The sequence below is a fragment of the Rhamphochromis longiceps genome, linkage group LG15, assembly GCF_057381845.1.
Source record: "Rhamphochromis longiceps isolate RC_006_pf linkage group LG15, R_longiceps_female_GT1.1, whole genome shotgun sequence".
Classification (NCBI taxonomy): Eukaryota; Metazoa; Chordata; class Actinopteri; order Cichliformes; family Cichlidae; genus Rhamphochromis; species Rhamphochromis longiceps.
The window spans coordinates 20,294,621-20,311,144 of NC_140571.1; positions in this window are offsets into that span (position 1 = coordinate 20,294,621).

The following is a 16,524-nucleotide window of genomic DNA, read 5'->3' on the forward strand; positions in this document are numbered from 1 at the left end:
TAAAGAGCCTTTTGTTGGAGGAACCAGGGCAATGGTAACTTCTGGGTTAGCTTACAATATATATTATCCCTGTGGCATGTTTTTGCATTAAGTGAAATGTCATGGTCTCTTAATTTAATGGAGAGGAAAGTCAAAAACGGTGATTTGAAAGCATCCATTTTATTTTTTCACAACATTTCAACATGCAAAAAGACAAGGACAGAGTGAAACCTTTCCACACAGATCAAGACAAAATAGTATACAGGTGAAGATTAAAAGTGAGAGTTGAGATGCAAGTTGTGAAGCTGTAAATTTAGTCTAAATGCAACTTGCACATATATTAATGGAACCACTAACATAGCAGGTCACAGTTGCTCCAATTTCTTTAATTAGGCCCTCAATCCCCATGTGTCCAATTAAAAAGCTCAAACCCACAGGGAATAGTTCCAGATATGAATGCACACACGTGCAGTTGCCATGTACCATTTCTGTGTGCTTATACTAATCACCTGGGAGGTGTAGTATACCCAGCTGGTTATTATCACCACAGAATACATGTATTACTTTATCCATTGTCGTTGTCCTGGTGTTACCCTCTTGGATACTAAGCAAAGCCAGGATTTCCATGGTGACTGACATACATCGATCCCTTGATGAGGAACTCCTGTTTATGATGTCATTGTGGAGTAATTGGATTGTAATTGGCGTTTAATGGTCTGTGTGTTAATGCCACTAGAGCCCGTCTCTGTGGAGGCTCTGTCCTCAACCCAGACGTATCACGGTCCTGCAGGACTTTGTCACGGACTTCTGCCATCGATTTATGATTCCTTCCAGTCGCCATGATTGCATTGATTTTCCTCCACAGGCTCTTAAGGTTTCTTAATTGAAAATCACATGACTTGATGATGTAGTCTCTTGGGTTGACACAGTAGTTATATCTCTTCGGCTGTTTCACTCCTGCCAGTTCAGCACTTTTCAATCCAGTGTCTTCATCCTTATCTTAACAATGTCATAAACGTTTATCACGTCGACCTGACTTGTAACCTGACTCGTCTGTTTCACAACTCATTCCAAATAGGCTTTCCACATGCTAGTTGCACACTGTGTGTGTGTTTTCTTCAGCTTCTTTCCCTGGCTTCCTGTTTATAGGCCAGCAGACACATGTGGTGGCTCCCCAAAGGCTTCAAAATCCATTAAGAATTCATCAGTAGCAAGATGGTGCTTTCTTAATCAAGTCTGTGTGATCTAGCAGATGCATTCAGTCTCATTGATTCAAAGTGTGAAAAACAAGCAGCATTGGTTTCCACTAAAAAAGGTTTTGAATGTAATTTGGTGCTCCTTTTACGCTCTTGTAGCATTTTTTTTTTTTTTTAAATTAGGGGCTATATTAACAGCACTTAACTACAATTGCAAAATGTAGGAAAAACGTATTTTCTATATAATTATGATTACGCTCTATGGTTAAATGTGCAGGCATGGTAAACTAGTAGCATCCTCTGGTATACCTTTGCTCTGGGGCTGTTCTTTGTAGTTTGGTCCCTGCATATCAAATGATGGATAATCACAAATCTACAGCATTGATGGCCTCGTCTGACCTGCATGGAGCCCTGACCAGCACTTCCACACATGTGAGCAATGAAACCATAATAATGGAGCTCACTAATTCTATTGTGTGAGAGCAAAAAGAACAGACTCTTAAAGCAACAGCAGCATACTGAAGAAAATGTACAAAATTTTGAAAAAGAGGTCCCCTCGCCCCCCCACAGAATTTTATGACACAACACATTCCAATGATTGATTGATTAAATGATGGATTGAATATGTGACATGGGAGGTTTTTCAAAATACTGTTCACATTTTGACTGGAGTAATATATCAAAAGGACAGCATGGTGGTGTGATGGTTAGGATCGTCACCACAAAAGGTCCTCTTTGCATGCTTTCTGTGTGTTCTCCCCGTGTATGTGCGAGTTCTCTACAGGTCCTCCCTCCCACACTGTAAAGATGTGCATGGGGTTAGGTTAATCGTGACTCTAAATTGCCCTTAGGTGTGAATGAAAGTGTGAAAGGTTGCCATGTGTTGCCCTCTGACAGCTGGGAGGGTGGAGCCTATCACACTGTAGGGCAAGTGGCAGTATTTCAAAGAGACAGTGGAGAGTGATGGATCACACCTTTATATTTTAGGAGGGAGCAATTATTCCTACAGTGATTACAGGATTAGAAATGCCCAATGTGGGATTCATCTCAGCAGCATGGCAGTGACTGATTGTCTGATTGATGAAACGTGTTGAATGTGTGAGGATTTACTAGATCAGAACAAGAGAACTCTAACATCATAAAGTAAGGAAAACTTTCTGACTTTAAACAAACATGGGAAAAGTCAATGTTGCTTATAAGTTTGAATCCCAAACAGCTTTGCTTACATCCATTATATATATTCCTCCACAGTTCAAGATGTCTTTTTAACATCTTGAACTGTGGGTGTGGTGTGATTCACAGTCTTACTTTAAAATCCTAAAGTTCTTAGCACCACTTGATGTAAATATTAATGTTAGTTTGGTCATTAATACATGAGACACTGAGGTTTCCAAACGCAGCAGCATGACCGCATACCAGCAACCCACGGCACTAACACGCGCTGTAATCTTCTGATCTCCACCGCTCTCTCGTTCACTCTCCACCTCTTTAACTGCCTACAGATTATAGTTCATATCTTTTGTTGTTGGGATTTTAACAGCTGCTAAATGAGGTTGCCTGGAAACACTTTCAGAGTATAGCCCTTGGGAGGCCGGGAGAGCCTACCTAACTTTTATCTTCAATAACACATAAACAATGAGTTCAAATGAAGAGAACAAAGCATCACCGGTGTTCATGCATGAAAAAGATTGAACAAAGACAAGAAAAGACACAGAAGAGAAGAGAGTTTATCTTAGTAATGAGCTCTTGTCTTCACGGTTTCCGCTTCCAGTTGAGTATTTCTCCTCTTCTGGCTGTTTCATGTACACAGCGGATTAAACTGAAAAGGAACTTTACCTTGTTTTGAGTGGAGATGCCAAATAGCTTCTTAGACTCAGCTGTGTATATCTTAGATTGGCTTCGGCGAGATATACAGCGTGTAAAATGATTACAACTGGCCCGTGAGAGAATAAGCAACATTAAGTCTTAACTGTGCTTCTCTACTTTACTGTACTCTCTACTATGCTCAGTTTTTAACACCGGGAAACATTACATTTTTTAATTTCTAAAATTATCATTATTCTTTATCACTATATCCACCATGCAAATGGGTCACTAATGAACCTCAGTGCTCTGTAACTTTGGGCACATGTAGTTATAGTAGAAGCATAAAAAAGCCTTTCACATCTTTTTCTTTTTTGGGGGGGGGTGACCAATGTTCCGGTGACAACTGAAACAAAGCACTTTTAGCTGCCCTCTTCGTGTTGGTTTAAACTTCCTGAAATACAATCTCAAAAATCTAGGGAGGTTATAGGTTAGACGGTTACACTTCAAACAGGTTGACAGGGTTGAGAAAAATACCTCAGGATGTAAATGGAAGTGACAATCATCTGTGCATCTCTGCTTCAGTGGAAGGAGGCAGCATTTGGCAAAGTTCATTTCAGGAGCATGGGGGAGTGAGCGAGGCTCTGTGCCATCAGGGTTTGTTTTGTTTTGTTGTCTTCTACTGTGATGTGCTTCAACCCCACTGGCACCTTGTCACGTTGTTTTATGTCCTTCTCTAAATTGTTTTGGTGCACAGATGAGCAAAACTTCTTGAGCAGATGTTCCAAACATCAATCTGTCAAAGGGGAGACGACTGCTCTGTGCTACATATTTTATAAGATGAAATACACTTGTTGTCTAGATTTTAGAAACGTATGTAGAGCAGGCAGCATTTCACTTTTAGAGTTCCTAACACTATAGGATGGATTTGGGATGAAACAAATACTATGAGGGTAAAGTGCTTTTAACTTTGAGGTTATTCATAGACACTGAGTTTTAGGGCTGCCTGTGAAAATGGCAGCAAACCAGCGACTCCCAAACATCCAGACAAGGCAAGTGCAAAGTGTTTCAAAAGTAAACTAACCAAAATCATCAACTGATCTTGTGCTTTTGCTTTTGGCATAAATGCCACCAGAAAGGCGACGGTACCGCAGTACAGACCTGGCAGAGAACCAGCAGGGAAGTATCCGCTGACAGTCACTGGTCTGGGACTTCGGACTGTCACGAATGATTTGCAAACAAATGTTAAATGTGAACTCTCTAATTAGTTTTGTCCTCTATATCTGGGAGACTGTAACCCAGCTGGTGTCTATTTTAAATTCTAGCATGCATATGTTGACAACCCCTTCAGTGAACTCTCCCACATACTCTACCACTATGAAAGATGGAGGGAGAGATCATCATAAGTGGTACAAAAAGCAAATGGGAGGTACAATTTACAAAAATAATCTCAGCATCAGGATACTTCATGTCCCCCTTTCGTTCGCACACAATTTAATTTTTGTCACGGTCTGGGTGAGTCACAGTAATTTCCCAGAGTTCCTGCTCTCCTCCTCAGGGCGGAGCCTTCGTTGCTCCTCCCAGGATCACCACCTGAGACTGAGCAGCATTTAAAACCAACATTCTCAGCCAACCTTCACTGTTTTTTGAAACCTCGGATCACTCATTCTCTGGACTCACCCAGGCCTATTCTTCTCCCCTCCTGTTTGACTCTACCTGCAAAACAAGTAAGACTGTTTCTGATCACCATTCCCGATTTGTCCCTGCCACACTCGAAGACCGCCCTGACTCTGGTCTCCCTCTGTTGCTCATGTTCCTGGACATTCTAGTTTGATTTTCCCTCACAGCTCATATTTTCACAGTCTTCCCATAAGTCATGCTCACAGTGTTTCATAGTTTATTTTCATAGTGTTTCTTAGCAAATAAACTTTGTTCACGTCATTCTATGTCTCCGTCTTCAATCTGCTTTTGGGTCCACTCCACGTCTGGCTTCGGCCGTTACAATTTTGCTGTTCATTTACTGTTTGGTTTAGACACCAAAAGGTCACAGTAAGGGTTAAATTATACTTTTCTATCACAATTATCCTGCATGTCAAAAATATCTTTCCAAAGGGTCCTTACAGCACAGACTCAGACTGCTGTTGTGACGTGTACAAGTAAACCTTTTGAAGCAGAATCTAAACTACCTGCATTTTAATTAGTGTAACAGATCTAACATATCTGTATAAGATATAAGCATATCTCCAAACTAGAAATGTAGTTTGTCCATATAAAGAAAAATAAAGGCAATGTGGGATATTTTAAATCATTAGTTTCCCAAACCTTTAATTTGTAAACCTTTGAAATGATAGTCAACTCATAGCACTTCCTTAAGACTTCTGTGTACACTTAAAGCAAAAGTTTAGTTTATAGTCAGTATTATCAGTTATGCATAGATGTAAACAACAGGACAGCTCTACTGCAGAGCTACCACAGTGATACAGACAGCCCTTCATGCTCAAATTTGCAACTACATCCAATTTAGACTCCCCAATCAACCAACTATGTCTTTGTTGCCACAAAGAAAGAAAGTCCCAAAATGCAGGAGGAGAAAATGTTAATTTTAAGATCAAATGGTGTGACTACTGTGAATGCCAATGTCAGAGCACTGTGAAAGAGTAAAACAGCTGATATACTATATCTGACAATACACACACTATTTTGTCTGTTTTTTACAGACCGACATACAAACATTCAGTAATATAAACAGAGAAAAATCTGCATCACCAACAATATATATAAATAACATCTCATGAAGATTAAATTCAGTTAAAGACGAATTGCAGTACCAAGAAAAAACACCGGAGGGGAAAAAGTGTATCTTCCACCACATTTCCCTCAGTGGACTGGAGAGTCAATCACAAGGACATGAATGATTCAATATCTGGCTTTTCCACATCTCGCTACAAGTACCCTCAGGGAACAACAGAGACAAGTAAGAGCTCCCATTCTAACCCTTCCTCGTAATGTTTGTTCAGGTTTCAAGCTGTACTATGTATCTTTGCATGATGGAGGGCCCAGACGGCCTACAAGAAGTACTCATCTGAGGATTTTAGGTACTCAAAAACACTGAAAGATGGCATCATGAAACTGCACTCAGTTCTAAGCACATGTCAACACACTTATTAAGATGCAGCTTTCAGAAATGAATAGCAGTGGTACTTAAAACTTAGTCCAATTATTACTTTTACATTATAGAAATGCAATTTATTTTAATTATGGAGCCACTCAGAGTCTGTATTTTAGCTGAGCAGATGGACCTAATGCTTGGAGAAAAGCTGTACAGGTTATAAAAGGTCACAAATAAACACTTGAGTGTCTCTTTTTTTGTCTTCGCAAAAATCTAATTGTACAAATGTGTTAGTGCAGTTGTATCTTAGTCTTAACTGTAGAGTGAGATAACAGCTGAAGCTGCTCTTTCATCTGGAGCCACCCGTAGTCAATAGTTCTCATGACTTTTTGAAGGTATTTAAAGCTTCTTTTTTTTTTTTTTTTAGACACTGGCTGATTTTTCACTCATTTTCAATCCAATCCTTGCACCCAACCATTTTTAAAATATTTTATTTGTTACTAGTTTGGAAGCCATTAAATAGTATTTTTTGGACCAAAGCTGACATTTCCCATATAAATACTAATTGAAAGCTTGACATATCTCGACATGGTGTGCAATGTGTCTTTAAAAAAATCTGAGGATAGTGGACAAGTGGAGAACAAAAAAAAACTACAGTAAATGAAAACTTATGAAAGTCATGTATGTTGGCACGTTTCATTAAATCATCTGTTTTCCATTTTAATAGTAAAACCTAAAACAATGTGAAGTGATTCAAGACTTTTGTACATCATTGAACTGTATATTATTAAATAAGAAAGTTGCATTGATCTAAAAAAAAATTAAATAAAGAAGAATCAAAGATTACTAAGATGCTACAAGGTGAAATTCAGTTTTCTTCCAGGAAGTCAATGGCCACAAAGCAACTTACAAATGCTGCGTCAGGATGCGTTCTGATTAATTTTTAACAGAGTGGGTATGAATATAACATAATTTTTAAACATTCAAGAATATCAGAATTTATTATATTATCATCTTTCTGCAGTGGATACAAACTGGTTCAAAACAGTGTAAGTAACAGTGAACAACCCCAGGAGTTACAGTGTTTCATGGAGATAAGCTTATAGAGGCCAACATCAAGTCCTTGACAAGGGCACCTGGAGTTTATCTTAATGTCTCTGGCTTTTCAGTTGTATTCATGTTCCTTCGCAGCTGCAGTGTTGTCATACGGCCAAGGTATGGGTTGTTCTTGAAATTTTTATCCCTTTGTTCTTAAAGAGCGGAGCAGCTTTAAGATTATGCCAGCAGATTAAACCGAATTGATCACAGCTTCAATGCCACTACTCAACACAGGCTTTGAAGTAGTGTTGGCAGCCGTCTAAAAAAAAAGAGCCTCTTGTGATTTTGCTGTCAGATGTAGACTTAAAATGCAGGTGTACAGAGGCTGAGAGCATATAAGGAACAAAACATTAAAACAAAAGATTAAAAAGAAGAGCCAAAAGTAAACAAAAATGACATGAGAGAAAATTTTCTCTCACAAGTGCAGACTATAAGCAGCGATTTGGTGATTTGAGGCCAAAAAAAATGTGTCTAAATAAAAAGTAATGATTTTAAACTCACTGAATCTACCTATGTTTTTCTCCATACTGAATTAAAGTTATGTAAACACACTGAACAGAACTGAACTCACACGTTGATCTGTTTATTTATACACAAGTGCAACTGAGATATGACTTTGTAATAGTTAAATAGAGGGATTACATGAAATATTGCGTTTTACAATTCCTGGGAAACTCTACCAACTACATCTTGAGAAAGCTGTGAAAAACTTTCCATGAGAAACATGAAAAAGCCTGCTGGGTTACAAGGTGCCATCTTATCTTTGATAAATGTGATGTTAGAGTTAGCAGATTATAAATTTTAACCACCAGGAAACCTCGAGTGTATCATGTTATGTGAGGTCATGCTTTTCTGAGAAACTGAGGTTTTCCTACTACACACAGAACCATGTTTTAGAAGACTATTTTTACCCCCATAGGACCCCGAATACTATGAGAGAAAAATGAAAATCATCAAATATGTATAACCCAGCAATCTGAAAAGTACCAATAAATCTATAAATCCACTTACAAAGAATGATGTATATTACTGGATAATCAAGGCCGCGTTGCTCACGAACTAAGACAGTTTGTTTGAGTTTGGCAGTGTTTACCAGTGTAAAAAACAGAGGGTGTGAAGTATTAATTACAAAGCTTAATGATTCAAAATAAAAACCAACTAAAGAAAAGTAAGAATATATGAAATATCTAGAAGCTGCAGTCAGAGGGTACAAGCAAAGCTTCAGCCACACAGATGGTTTTCAGCAGTCAAATAAAAGCCTGTTGAAGTCAAGGTAAAAGATAAAAGATTTAGTGGGGAAAGAAGTTGAATTAAATAATTCAAAGCTGAAAGCACTATTTGGAGTCTAATGTTAAAATGTAAAAAAAAAAAAAAACATATATGACTGATGTTTACTGACAGCAGGTGATCTGCATACATTACTAATGTATAAAATCAGATGAAATGTATCCATGAGTATTGATGGAAAGGTTGAGTTAACCCACATATCCCTGTGTTGAGGCACAGAACAGCTACCCTATCCTTTGTTGTTGGCATGCACCCTAGTAGGAAGCCGAATAAGTTTTCTTTGTCATATTTTTCATTTTATGATTGCTCGAATGTTTTCATTTGAAACCTGGACTCTTCTACTCTGAAGTCATCTCTTTCTAATAGATGCAGCCTTACTGAAATATGCAAGACCTCCAGTGAAGAAGACATCATATGGATTGGAGCATATATTCATATGATCCTAGAAGCAGGTTTTGGATAACAAGTGGGTGAATTGTCTTCGAAGGTAATGATTTCTGTAAGTGTTTCTGATCCGATGCAGGGAACTGTTCTAAATCTGTCTGAGAGCCCAAATAATACAATATTGTTTTTGTCTTGTCCCTTGCGCACAGTGATTCCTTCAGAATTTCAGATGATCATATTGTAGATGATGAGATATTAAAAAGCTTTGTAATTTTATGCAGGAACATTTGGACGTGTTTTCCAGGAGAGTGACAGACCTCTGTTCATCTTTTAGAGAAACTCTTTAAACTCCGTACTTTGTACAGAAATGTTACTCTCCTGTTGACAGTTAACTTAATTAGTGGCACAATGTTATTTTTCCTTTTAGTTTGTTCTTACTACCTCTTATTTTTACAGCCTTTTGTTACCTCCATCCCAACTTTTTTGAAACGTGTTTGAAAAGTATGCCTCAGTTCAAACATTTGTTCAACTGTGAATAAAATGAAGACTTGCAGGATTTGCAAATAACTAAATTTCTCTCTTATTCGATTTTATGAGGAAGTCTAATTTTGGGGGGGAACTGAGGTTGTTTAAAATATTGATAAGTAACTATGTACATAACAGCATTTGCACTGTATTGTTCTTCACTTTACAACTTATTTCCAAGAGTTAAGGGAGGTAAAGTGTCTTTCACTACAACAGCTCTTGCATGACGCTGCTATGATGACAAACCTTCAACTACAGCAAAAAGATGCATTAAAACAAGTTTTTTTAACAGTGTATTCAAATAAATTTTAAAAGATGCACAAAAAAAAGAAAAAAAAAAGAAAACAGAGACAGCATTGCCAGACATTTGATATCCACCTCCGTCACCATGTGTCAAATATATTGAATGCAGCTGTTTGTTTCAAGGTAATATCAAGTGAATACATCCCTGGTCCAAAGACATTCGTCAGGATCTTTCACCGAGAAGCTGCAGCATCTATTCTGTCAAACTGAAATGGAGGTAGTGGCTGAAAACCAGATTAATATTAGTGATGCACTCTTCTTCCAATGCGGCGTTGACTGTGTATCTGTATCTGTAACAATGACAGTGAGTGAATTCATTTTAATTCATGCAAGCAGCAAACACTCCTGAAAACTAAAATATCAAGAAGGATATTCTTTAAATGAATTATTTATGATTCGCTGATGACGAAAATACAGTGGGCATGTAGAGCAATGAGTGAATACACTACCAACTGAATAAGAGCGCGAGGAGAAAGATGTGATTATGCAAATATTTTAACAAGAAATGTAAAATATTCTGTGTATAAATTAACAAATTAAGTTTATAACTCTCCACCCTCCTCCACCCATCTCTTCATAACTCCACATGTCCAGGGGCGGCTGAAAATGTGGCCTGGAGGAGGAGAAATGTAGGAAGTGAGCAACAGTGCCAGCAGTTATAAAGATGACTGATGTATGTAGCAGATGGAGAGTGTTTTACGACCTGTACCAGCACTCCATTTAAGTGTGTGTAAAATTGATGGCCAACCATAATTGACCTCTGTAGCCACTACAGGACTGAAAGCTGTTCTTCCACTTCCAGGCAAGAGAGGAGTTCTTCTTCTCTTTTTTGAAATGGGGGGAGTGTTTTTGATTTATGTAACTCTGCGGCAGGTTGGCGTTTCAACATCACATGGTTCTGATGGATTTTTCTGTGGAAGCAAAAGGGAAAAAGATGGACGAGGAATAGATGAGAAAAGACAGAGAAGACGAGGGAGGAAGGGACAGGAAGGAAGAATAAATAGAAAGTTGAAATGGGGAAAGATAAAAGGAAAGGAAGACAAGTGGAGAGGAATGCGAAATTGAGAGAAATAGGAGAGCGGAGAAACAGTGAAAAGGAAAGGACAGGGTGATAAGAGAGGAAAATATATTGAAAGGAGAAATGTGAGAAGAACAGAATGGGGAGGATGTGTGGCAAAATATATCTGCAGTAGCCAGGGGATATTTGTTAACATGCTAACCTTCCCAAGGTCAGGACTATACGGGATAATCATGTTGGATACGTTTCTTGACCAAGATGTCAACCACTTGTCTGTGCGACTAGAATCCAGACATTTTTACTGTCAGGAAACTTAAATGTATTATCATATATCTCCTAATACTGTATATATTATAGGGAAAGAAGGCTCAGATACCATTTCGAAGCATTGAAAATGGTATCTGAAAAAAACCTAAGATTAAGATCCCATTTTCAAGAGGTGCATTCTGAAGAGCCTCTAGCTAGGCAAAATATAGCAAATACACATTTTCATAGTGTGACAGTATCAGACATACTCTGTTGCTTTCACTGCTTGATTGAAACTGCACCATTACATCAAATGGATATGTTCGCTGCTGTCATGTGCATCATTTCTTGCACATTTTCTGTTGTTTACCCTGACATATTTGGCATGCTTGGAAAGTCTGCAGCCTTGACAGTTGCAAATGACTTCATGTGATTTTTAATCAGTGCGTTTCTGCACGCCAGTTCACAAATCAGTTATCTCTAAGAGCTTTTTATTGTAAAGTACAAGTGTGTGACCATTTCTGCAACGTATTGTTTCTATGTTAAAACCCTTAGGTTCAAGTTTCACCATCGGGCTCCAGATGAACATCTGCGTGCCTCCCAGAGTTACTATAGTAAAATGCACCAACCAACCAAGGCATGCACCCTTCAGCCATACTGCAAAGGAATGACTGCTCGTTTGTTTCAGATATAGACAAGATGCTACGATCCTGTATGAGCAAACTCAACGGTTGGGAGGAAGACTTCCCTTTTTACAGCAAGACACACCCAGGAGAGCAACGGCCATGGGCAGGTGGGGGAAAGAGAAGAGAGTAAAAAGGAGCATACAGAGACCACAAACAGCAAACCGAACAAAACACAGCAACTGACCCGTTATACTGTGGGCGGCATTTTGTTGGGATGGTTCGGCACCACTCAGAGGTACGGGTCACTTGAAATTACCACAAAATTATTTTGAGGGATAACCTTTGTCCTGGGATGAACTACTTCTATCCTAATGGGAGTAATTGCTTCCAGAATGACAATTTCCTATCCATAAGGCACGAGGGGTCACTGAATGGTTTGATGGGTATGAAAATAACATGAATAATGTCACATCGAAGTCACCGATGAAAGGTGATCTATGCCACATTCTGTATAAAAAGCCAAAGCAGCCTAAAATCAGGATCTAATTTGGGACAGATATATCAAAAATACTAATAAAAGAGTTTAATCTCTAATAATTTTTGAGATATTCAAGTTCACATATTGCCTCAAATTTCAATGTGTGTGCAAATTGGAGATGGTTGAATAGAAAATGTTATAAAAATGTGGTGATTTGAGATGGGATGACTCCTTAGATTTACCACCACAGGCAGTCATCAAGGGTGCCACTAACTGGTGGGGTGCCAAAGATGAAGAAAAAATATTTAGTGATTTTTTTTTGTCTCATCTACTTTCCAAAACGTGACTCATATCCAGAGGAACAACGGAGACTACTGACTGCAATAAACACTTGATGCTGAGAAGGCACCGACAGACAAAAGGACACATGGTCATATAACCTGCCTCTTGTCGCTTTTCCAACCTCGTGCTTTATTTGTTCCCACCTGTTACGTGCTTTGTGCTCTCAGACGGACTTTGTGCTCCGCTCTCTGGTGTGGCCAATTCAAACGAAAAGCAATAAGGAGGTCAGTTCTGCATTCTCTCCTTCCAGCCAGTGCAGCAGAAGTTTGTGTGAGATTGCTTCAGACTTTTGTTTTGTTTCTAACAAGCCTATCAGTCTTATTTTCACCTCTTTATTTCTGTCCAGTCTGATTTTGGTTTAGTTTAGAGAGAAGACACCATATCCTACACAAGATTTAAGAGGTTTCCCTCCTTTTTTTCTTAATTTTGGTCACAACATTAGTCTTCTGTTGTTTTCTATTGATGCTGGTTTATGATCAAATAATTTTTTTCCTTTTTGTTTTAATCTATGAGTCTTTGAGGCTGGTTCTCTAATGTAACCAGGTTTCTTTAGATTTCTTTCAACCTTATAATCCACACGAGGTGAAAGCTAAAATATAGCATATGCATATACTTCCGCATCATTAACGCAGAAGTCGATAAATTGTGAGTGTAAATAAAAGAAACCCTATAATAACATTGTCCACTATCTCATAAAGCAGGTAAATCCAGGTAAATCCAGGCATTTTAATATTGGTAGTCTATTGGTGATGAATCCAGATGTGTGCTTTGAAAAGGCAGCTGTCAGAATTGCCCATCTGTGCTCTATTAAAACACTGAAGGCACGGCTTTGAAAACTGGTGACCCACTGAGCTAAAAAACACAATGAAAGTGGTAGTTTTAGTTATATAACAGCAGGCAGCAGCGAGCTCCGACAGCATGTGGTCATTTCACATCTGCTTTAATGATAATATGCAACTGAACACACCTCGAAAGTCCTGCTGCTGCTAAATTCTGCCCTTAATGCAAGAAGATAAATATTATGTCTGTGAAACTTTCACATTTCTGCAGAACATTGCTGCATGTTTTAGGTCAGAGATCACTGGACTTCTAAAACTGTAGAAACACAATTTTTGGTAGGGCACAGAAAATTTTAAAGTAGCATCAGTGTGTTTGTTTGTTTGTTTGTTTGTTTGTTTGTTTGTTTGTTTGTTTGTTTTTGTTAATTAAAATATATTAAAATGGTTCAATTTCTACATTTGACACTTAGAGCTATTACAAAATAAAATGTAATAACACAGTATGAACAAACATATTGCCTGCTGAAGGCTAATTTATAATGAGAAATAATTAGGGCTCAGTACAGTGACCCGGCAGATTTACCTTATTGCTATAGAAACATACGCAGCTTCTTTAGTGCAGGCTACCCTAACGAAAAAGAGACAAGCAGCAGGCAGACGTGAGCATATACTGAAAATACAGGCACAGTACCCTAGTGCACATTCATTCAACCAAATGCACGACGGCGAAAGCCAGCTGTGCTGTACAAAAAGTAACTTCATCTACAAATAAAACAAATTGCTGGTTCATTACAACAAAGCGTCAAATTTAGGTTCTTTGAAGGCGTTGGGATCAGCTGTGGATCCGAGCCAACGTGTTCAGTCAGATGGAGTTTAAACAGAGCTGGCAGGGTGAAGAAGGCGGGTGTGCGCACGCACCTTTGTAATTTTCTGTTGGATGGTCGAACAGATGGCAGAAAGGTTGCTGCCTAATAATCTTGGACACTGTGCGTGACACTCTTCTCCTGAGCTGTTGTCTTGCTGAGCCGCACTGAGCCGAAAGTATCATTGTATGGCTACTCAAATGTTTTCCGCTACAGCACGTTGATGTCACTGGGGTTGGTTAATTATGACAATAATCTAAACTTCCTGGTATGTTTTTGGTCACAGTGATGCAGTGCAGATAATTTAGAATAAACATGTCTAATTTAGAATCGAAATCATCAGTAAGTCAGGTTTGTATCTGAAATGTTTGATGGTGCCCAGTTTTTGTAAAAGACTAAACATTTTTGCCAATTGTGTTTGCACACACGTAGAAAGAAAAAACACAACAGACAAACAGATGCTGCTGACACTGATGTATTTATTTGTAATAAGCTGACATTACTTAACAAAAATTTTATTTCAATACACACTTGGTATTAATGGATGGCATGGATGAGAGGGGAAAATGGATCTCATTGGTAAGTGGCCAATAATGAGAAGAAAACAATATCAATGCTAATTATGCTATTAACAAAACTGGGATGTTCCCCTGCATAGCTTTTGTGACACACTAATGTGTGATCCCATCAGAAGTAGTACTTAAAAGAAAGAGAGATTTGTCACCGAAGTGAACTATGTTTAATGAGGTAGTTGCACCCCCCAGCCTCCGGGTGGCGCATTGTTCAGTGAGACAGAATAGCGAGGTCATAGGTCCTCCTCTCCAATATGGCAGAAGCGAGGCAAAGAGAAACTTCACCAGTCGTCTCTGTCTCATCATTTCCCTGTTTTGCAGGTTTGTAACCGGTAAAACTATAGTAAAACGGTTGTAAAATATTGATAAGAAACATAGCTAAATGTGGGGGTATAAATCAGCGGGTAAACGCTGTTATTGGTTACGTTTTATGAAGTAGAAGGACTGAAAAAATGCCAAAGCCCAGCCAGCCGCGGGCGCCATTTTGGTTTCCTTTCTTCACTTATTTCGGGTCGTTTAGCTGAATAAGCTCCTTGTTGTGTCCTGATATTGTGAATATGAATGTTAATCTGCTGTTGGCAGTGAAAAACGACTGTTTACTGGTTCTGAAAAGTGATTTTGAGAATGTTAAAGCTAAAGCTAAGCCTGTCGACATACACATGACTCTTTCATGTATTTGTGAGCCACTAAGCTAAATTGATTTAAGACCAAGCACTGGTATGTTGGTTAAAACAATCAGAATACATAGGTATTTGGGTTAAAAGTTAAAGAGAGGTAAAAATGTATTTGAACATGCATTTCATATTGTTTTGAATTGTCATTCGGAGAGAATAACCGAGTAAATGATTTGAAGGTCACTACACGTGAAGTATTCTTGTTTCCCATGTAAAGATCGTGGTATTGCAGCTTGAACACACAGACGGTTTTACTGTTATTTCTGTTGTATATAGAGAATGGTGATGCTGCAAATTAAAAATACATGTGATTGTATAAATAAATATGGCAGAAGCGAGGCAAAGAGAAACTTCACCAGTCGTCTCTGTCTCATCATTTCCCTGTTTTGCAGGAACATTTAATCTGTTTTACCGGCCCAAACTCTGGGTCGGTTACAGATTCTTGGTGGCCCGTACGGGGATTGGTTCCACATCATCAATGGAGCTGATCCTCACACATCCATAAGACCTGCTGCGGAGCTGATGGTCCAAGGAGAGTTGGTGTAAAGCGGAGGAGCTGCTATCCACTACAGAGGGAAGATCCAGTTTAGAACTACCCATCGCAGAGCAACGAGGAGGACATCATGGCTGACGGCGTAAGGAAGAGCCTGGTGTGGGACATCAGGAAGGGCCTTTTCGCGCTGATGCCGGATCAGCTTTTTGAGATTGCTGCAAAGGTGGGTCCAGTACCAGGCAAGGATCTGTCAGAGCTGTCAAGTGATGATGCAGAAGGAAGCTTCGAGTACATCAACTCCTTCATCTACAGCAAGGCAATGTTAGAAGCTGAGGACAGTGGGATGGGGAAATTGTTAGCGCTAAAGGACATGGTAGATGAACTTCTGAATCCTACCGACAACCAGACCAGTGCCGTGGAGACAGATGTGGAAACACGGACGCCAGAGCGTGCACCCCACCCTACCTCAGAGCCCAGCCAGTTCAATGCAGCTCAAGTAAACATGGATCAGTCTAACTCTAGCCTTAACATCCCACAAGAAGAACTCCTTAAAATGATTTCGGACTATGAGAAGGTTGGTAGGACATTGCAAGGTTTAGTAAAAACTCCTGCACTACAGCAAGCTCAAGAACAACTCACCTCACAAAGTAATGTTAGACCTCCCCCAGGCCCTGTAGTTTCCCTCAAAGACCTACCTTATCTTCCGAGACGTGAGTTCAAGGTTCAGGGAGGCCAAGTAGGAGATCACA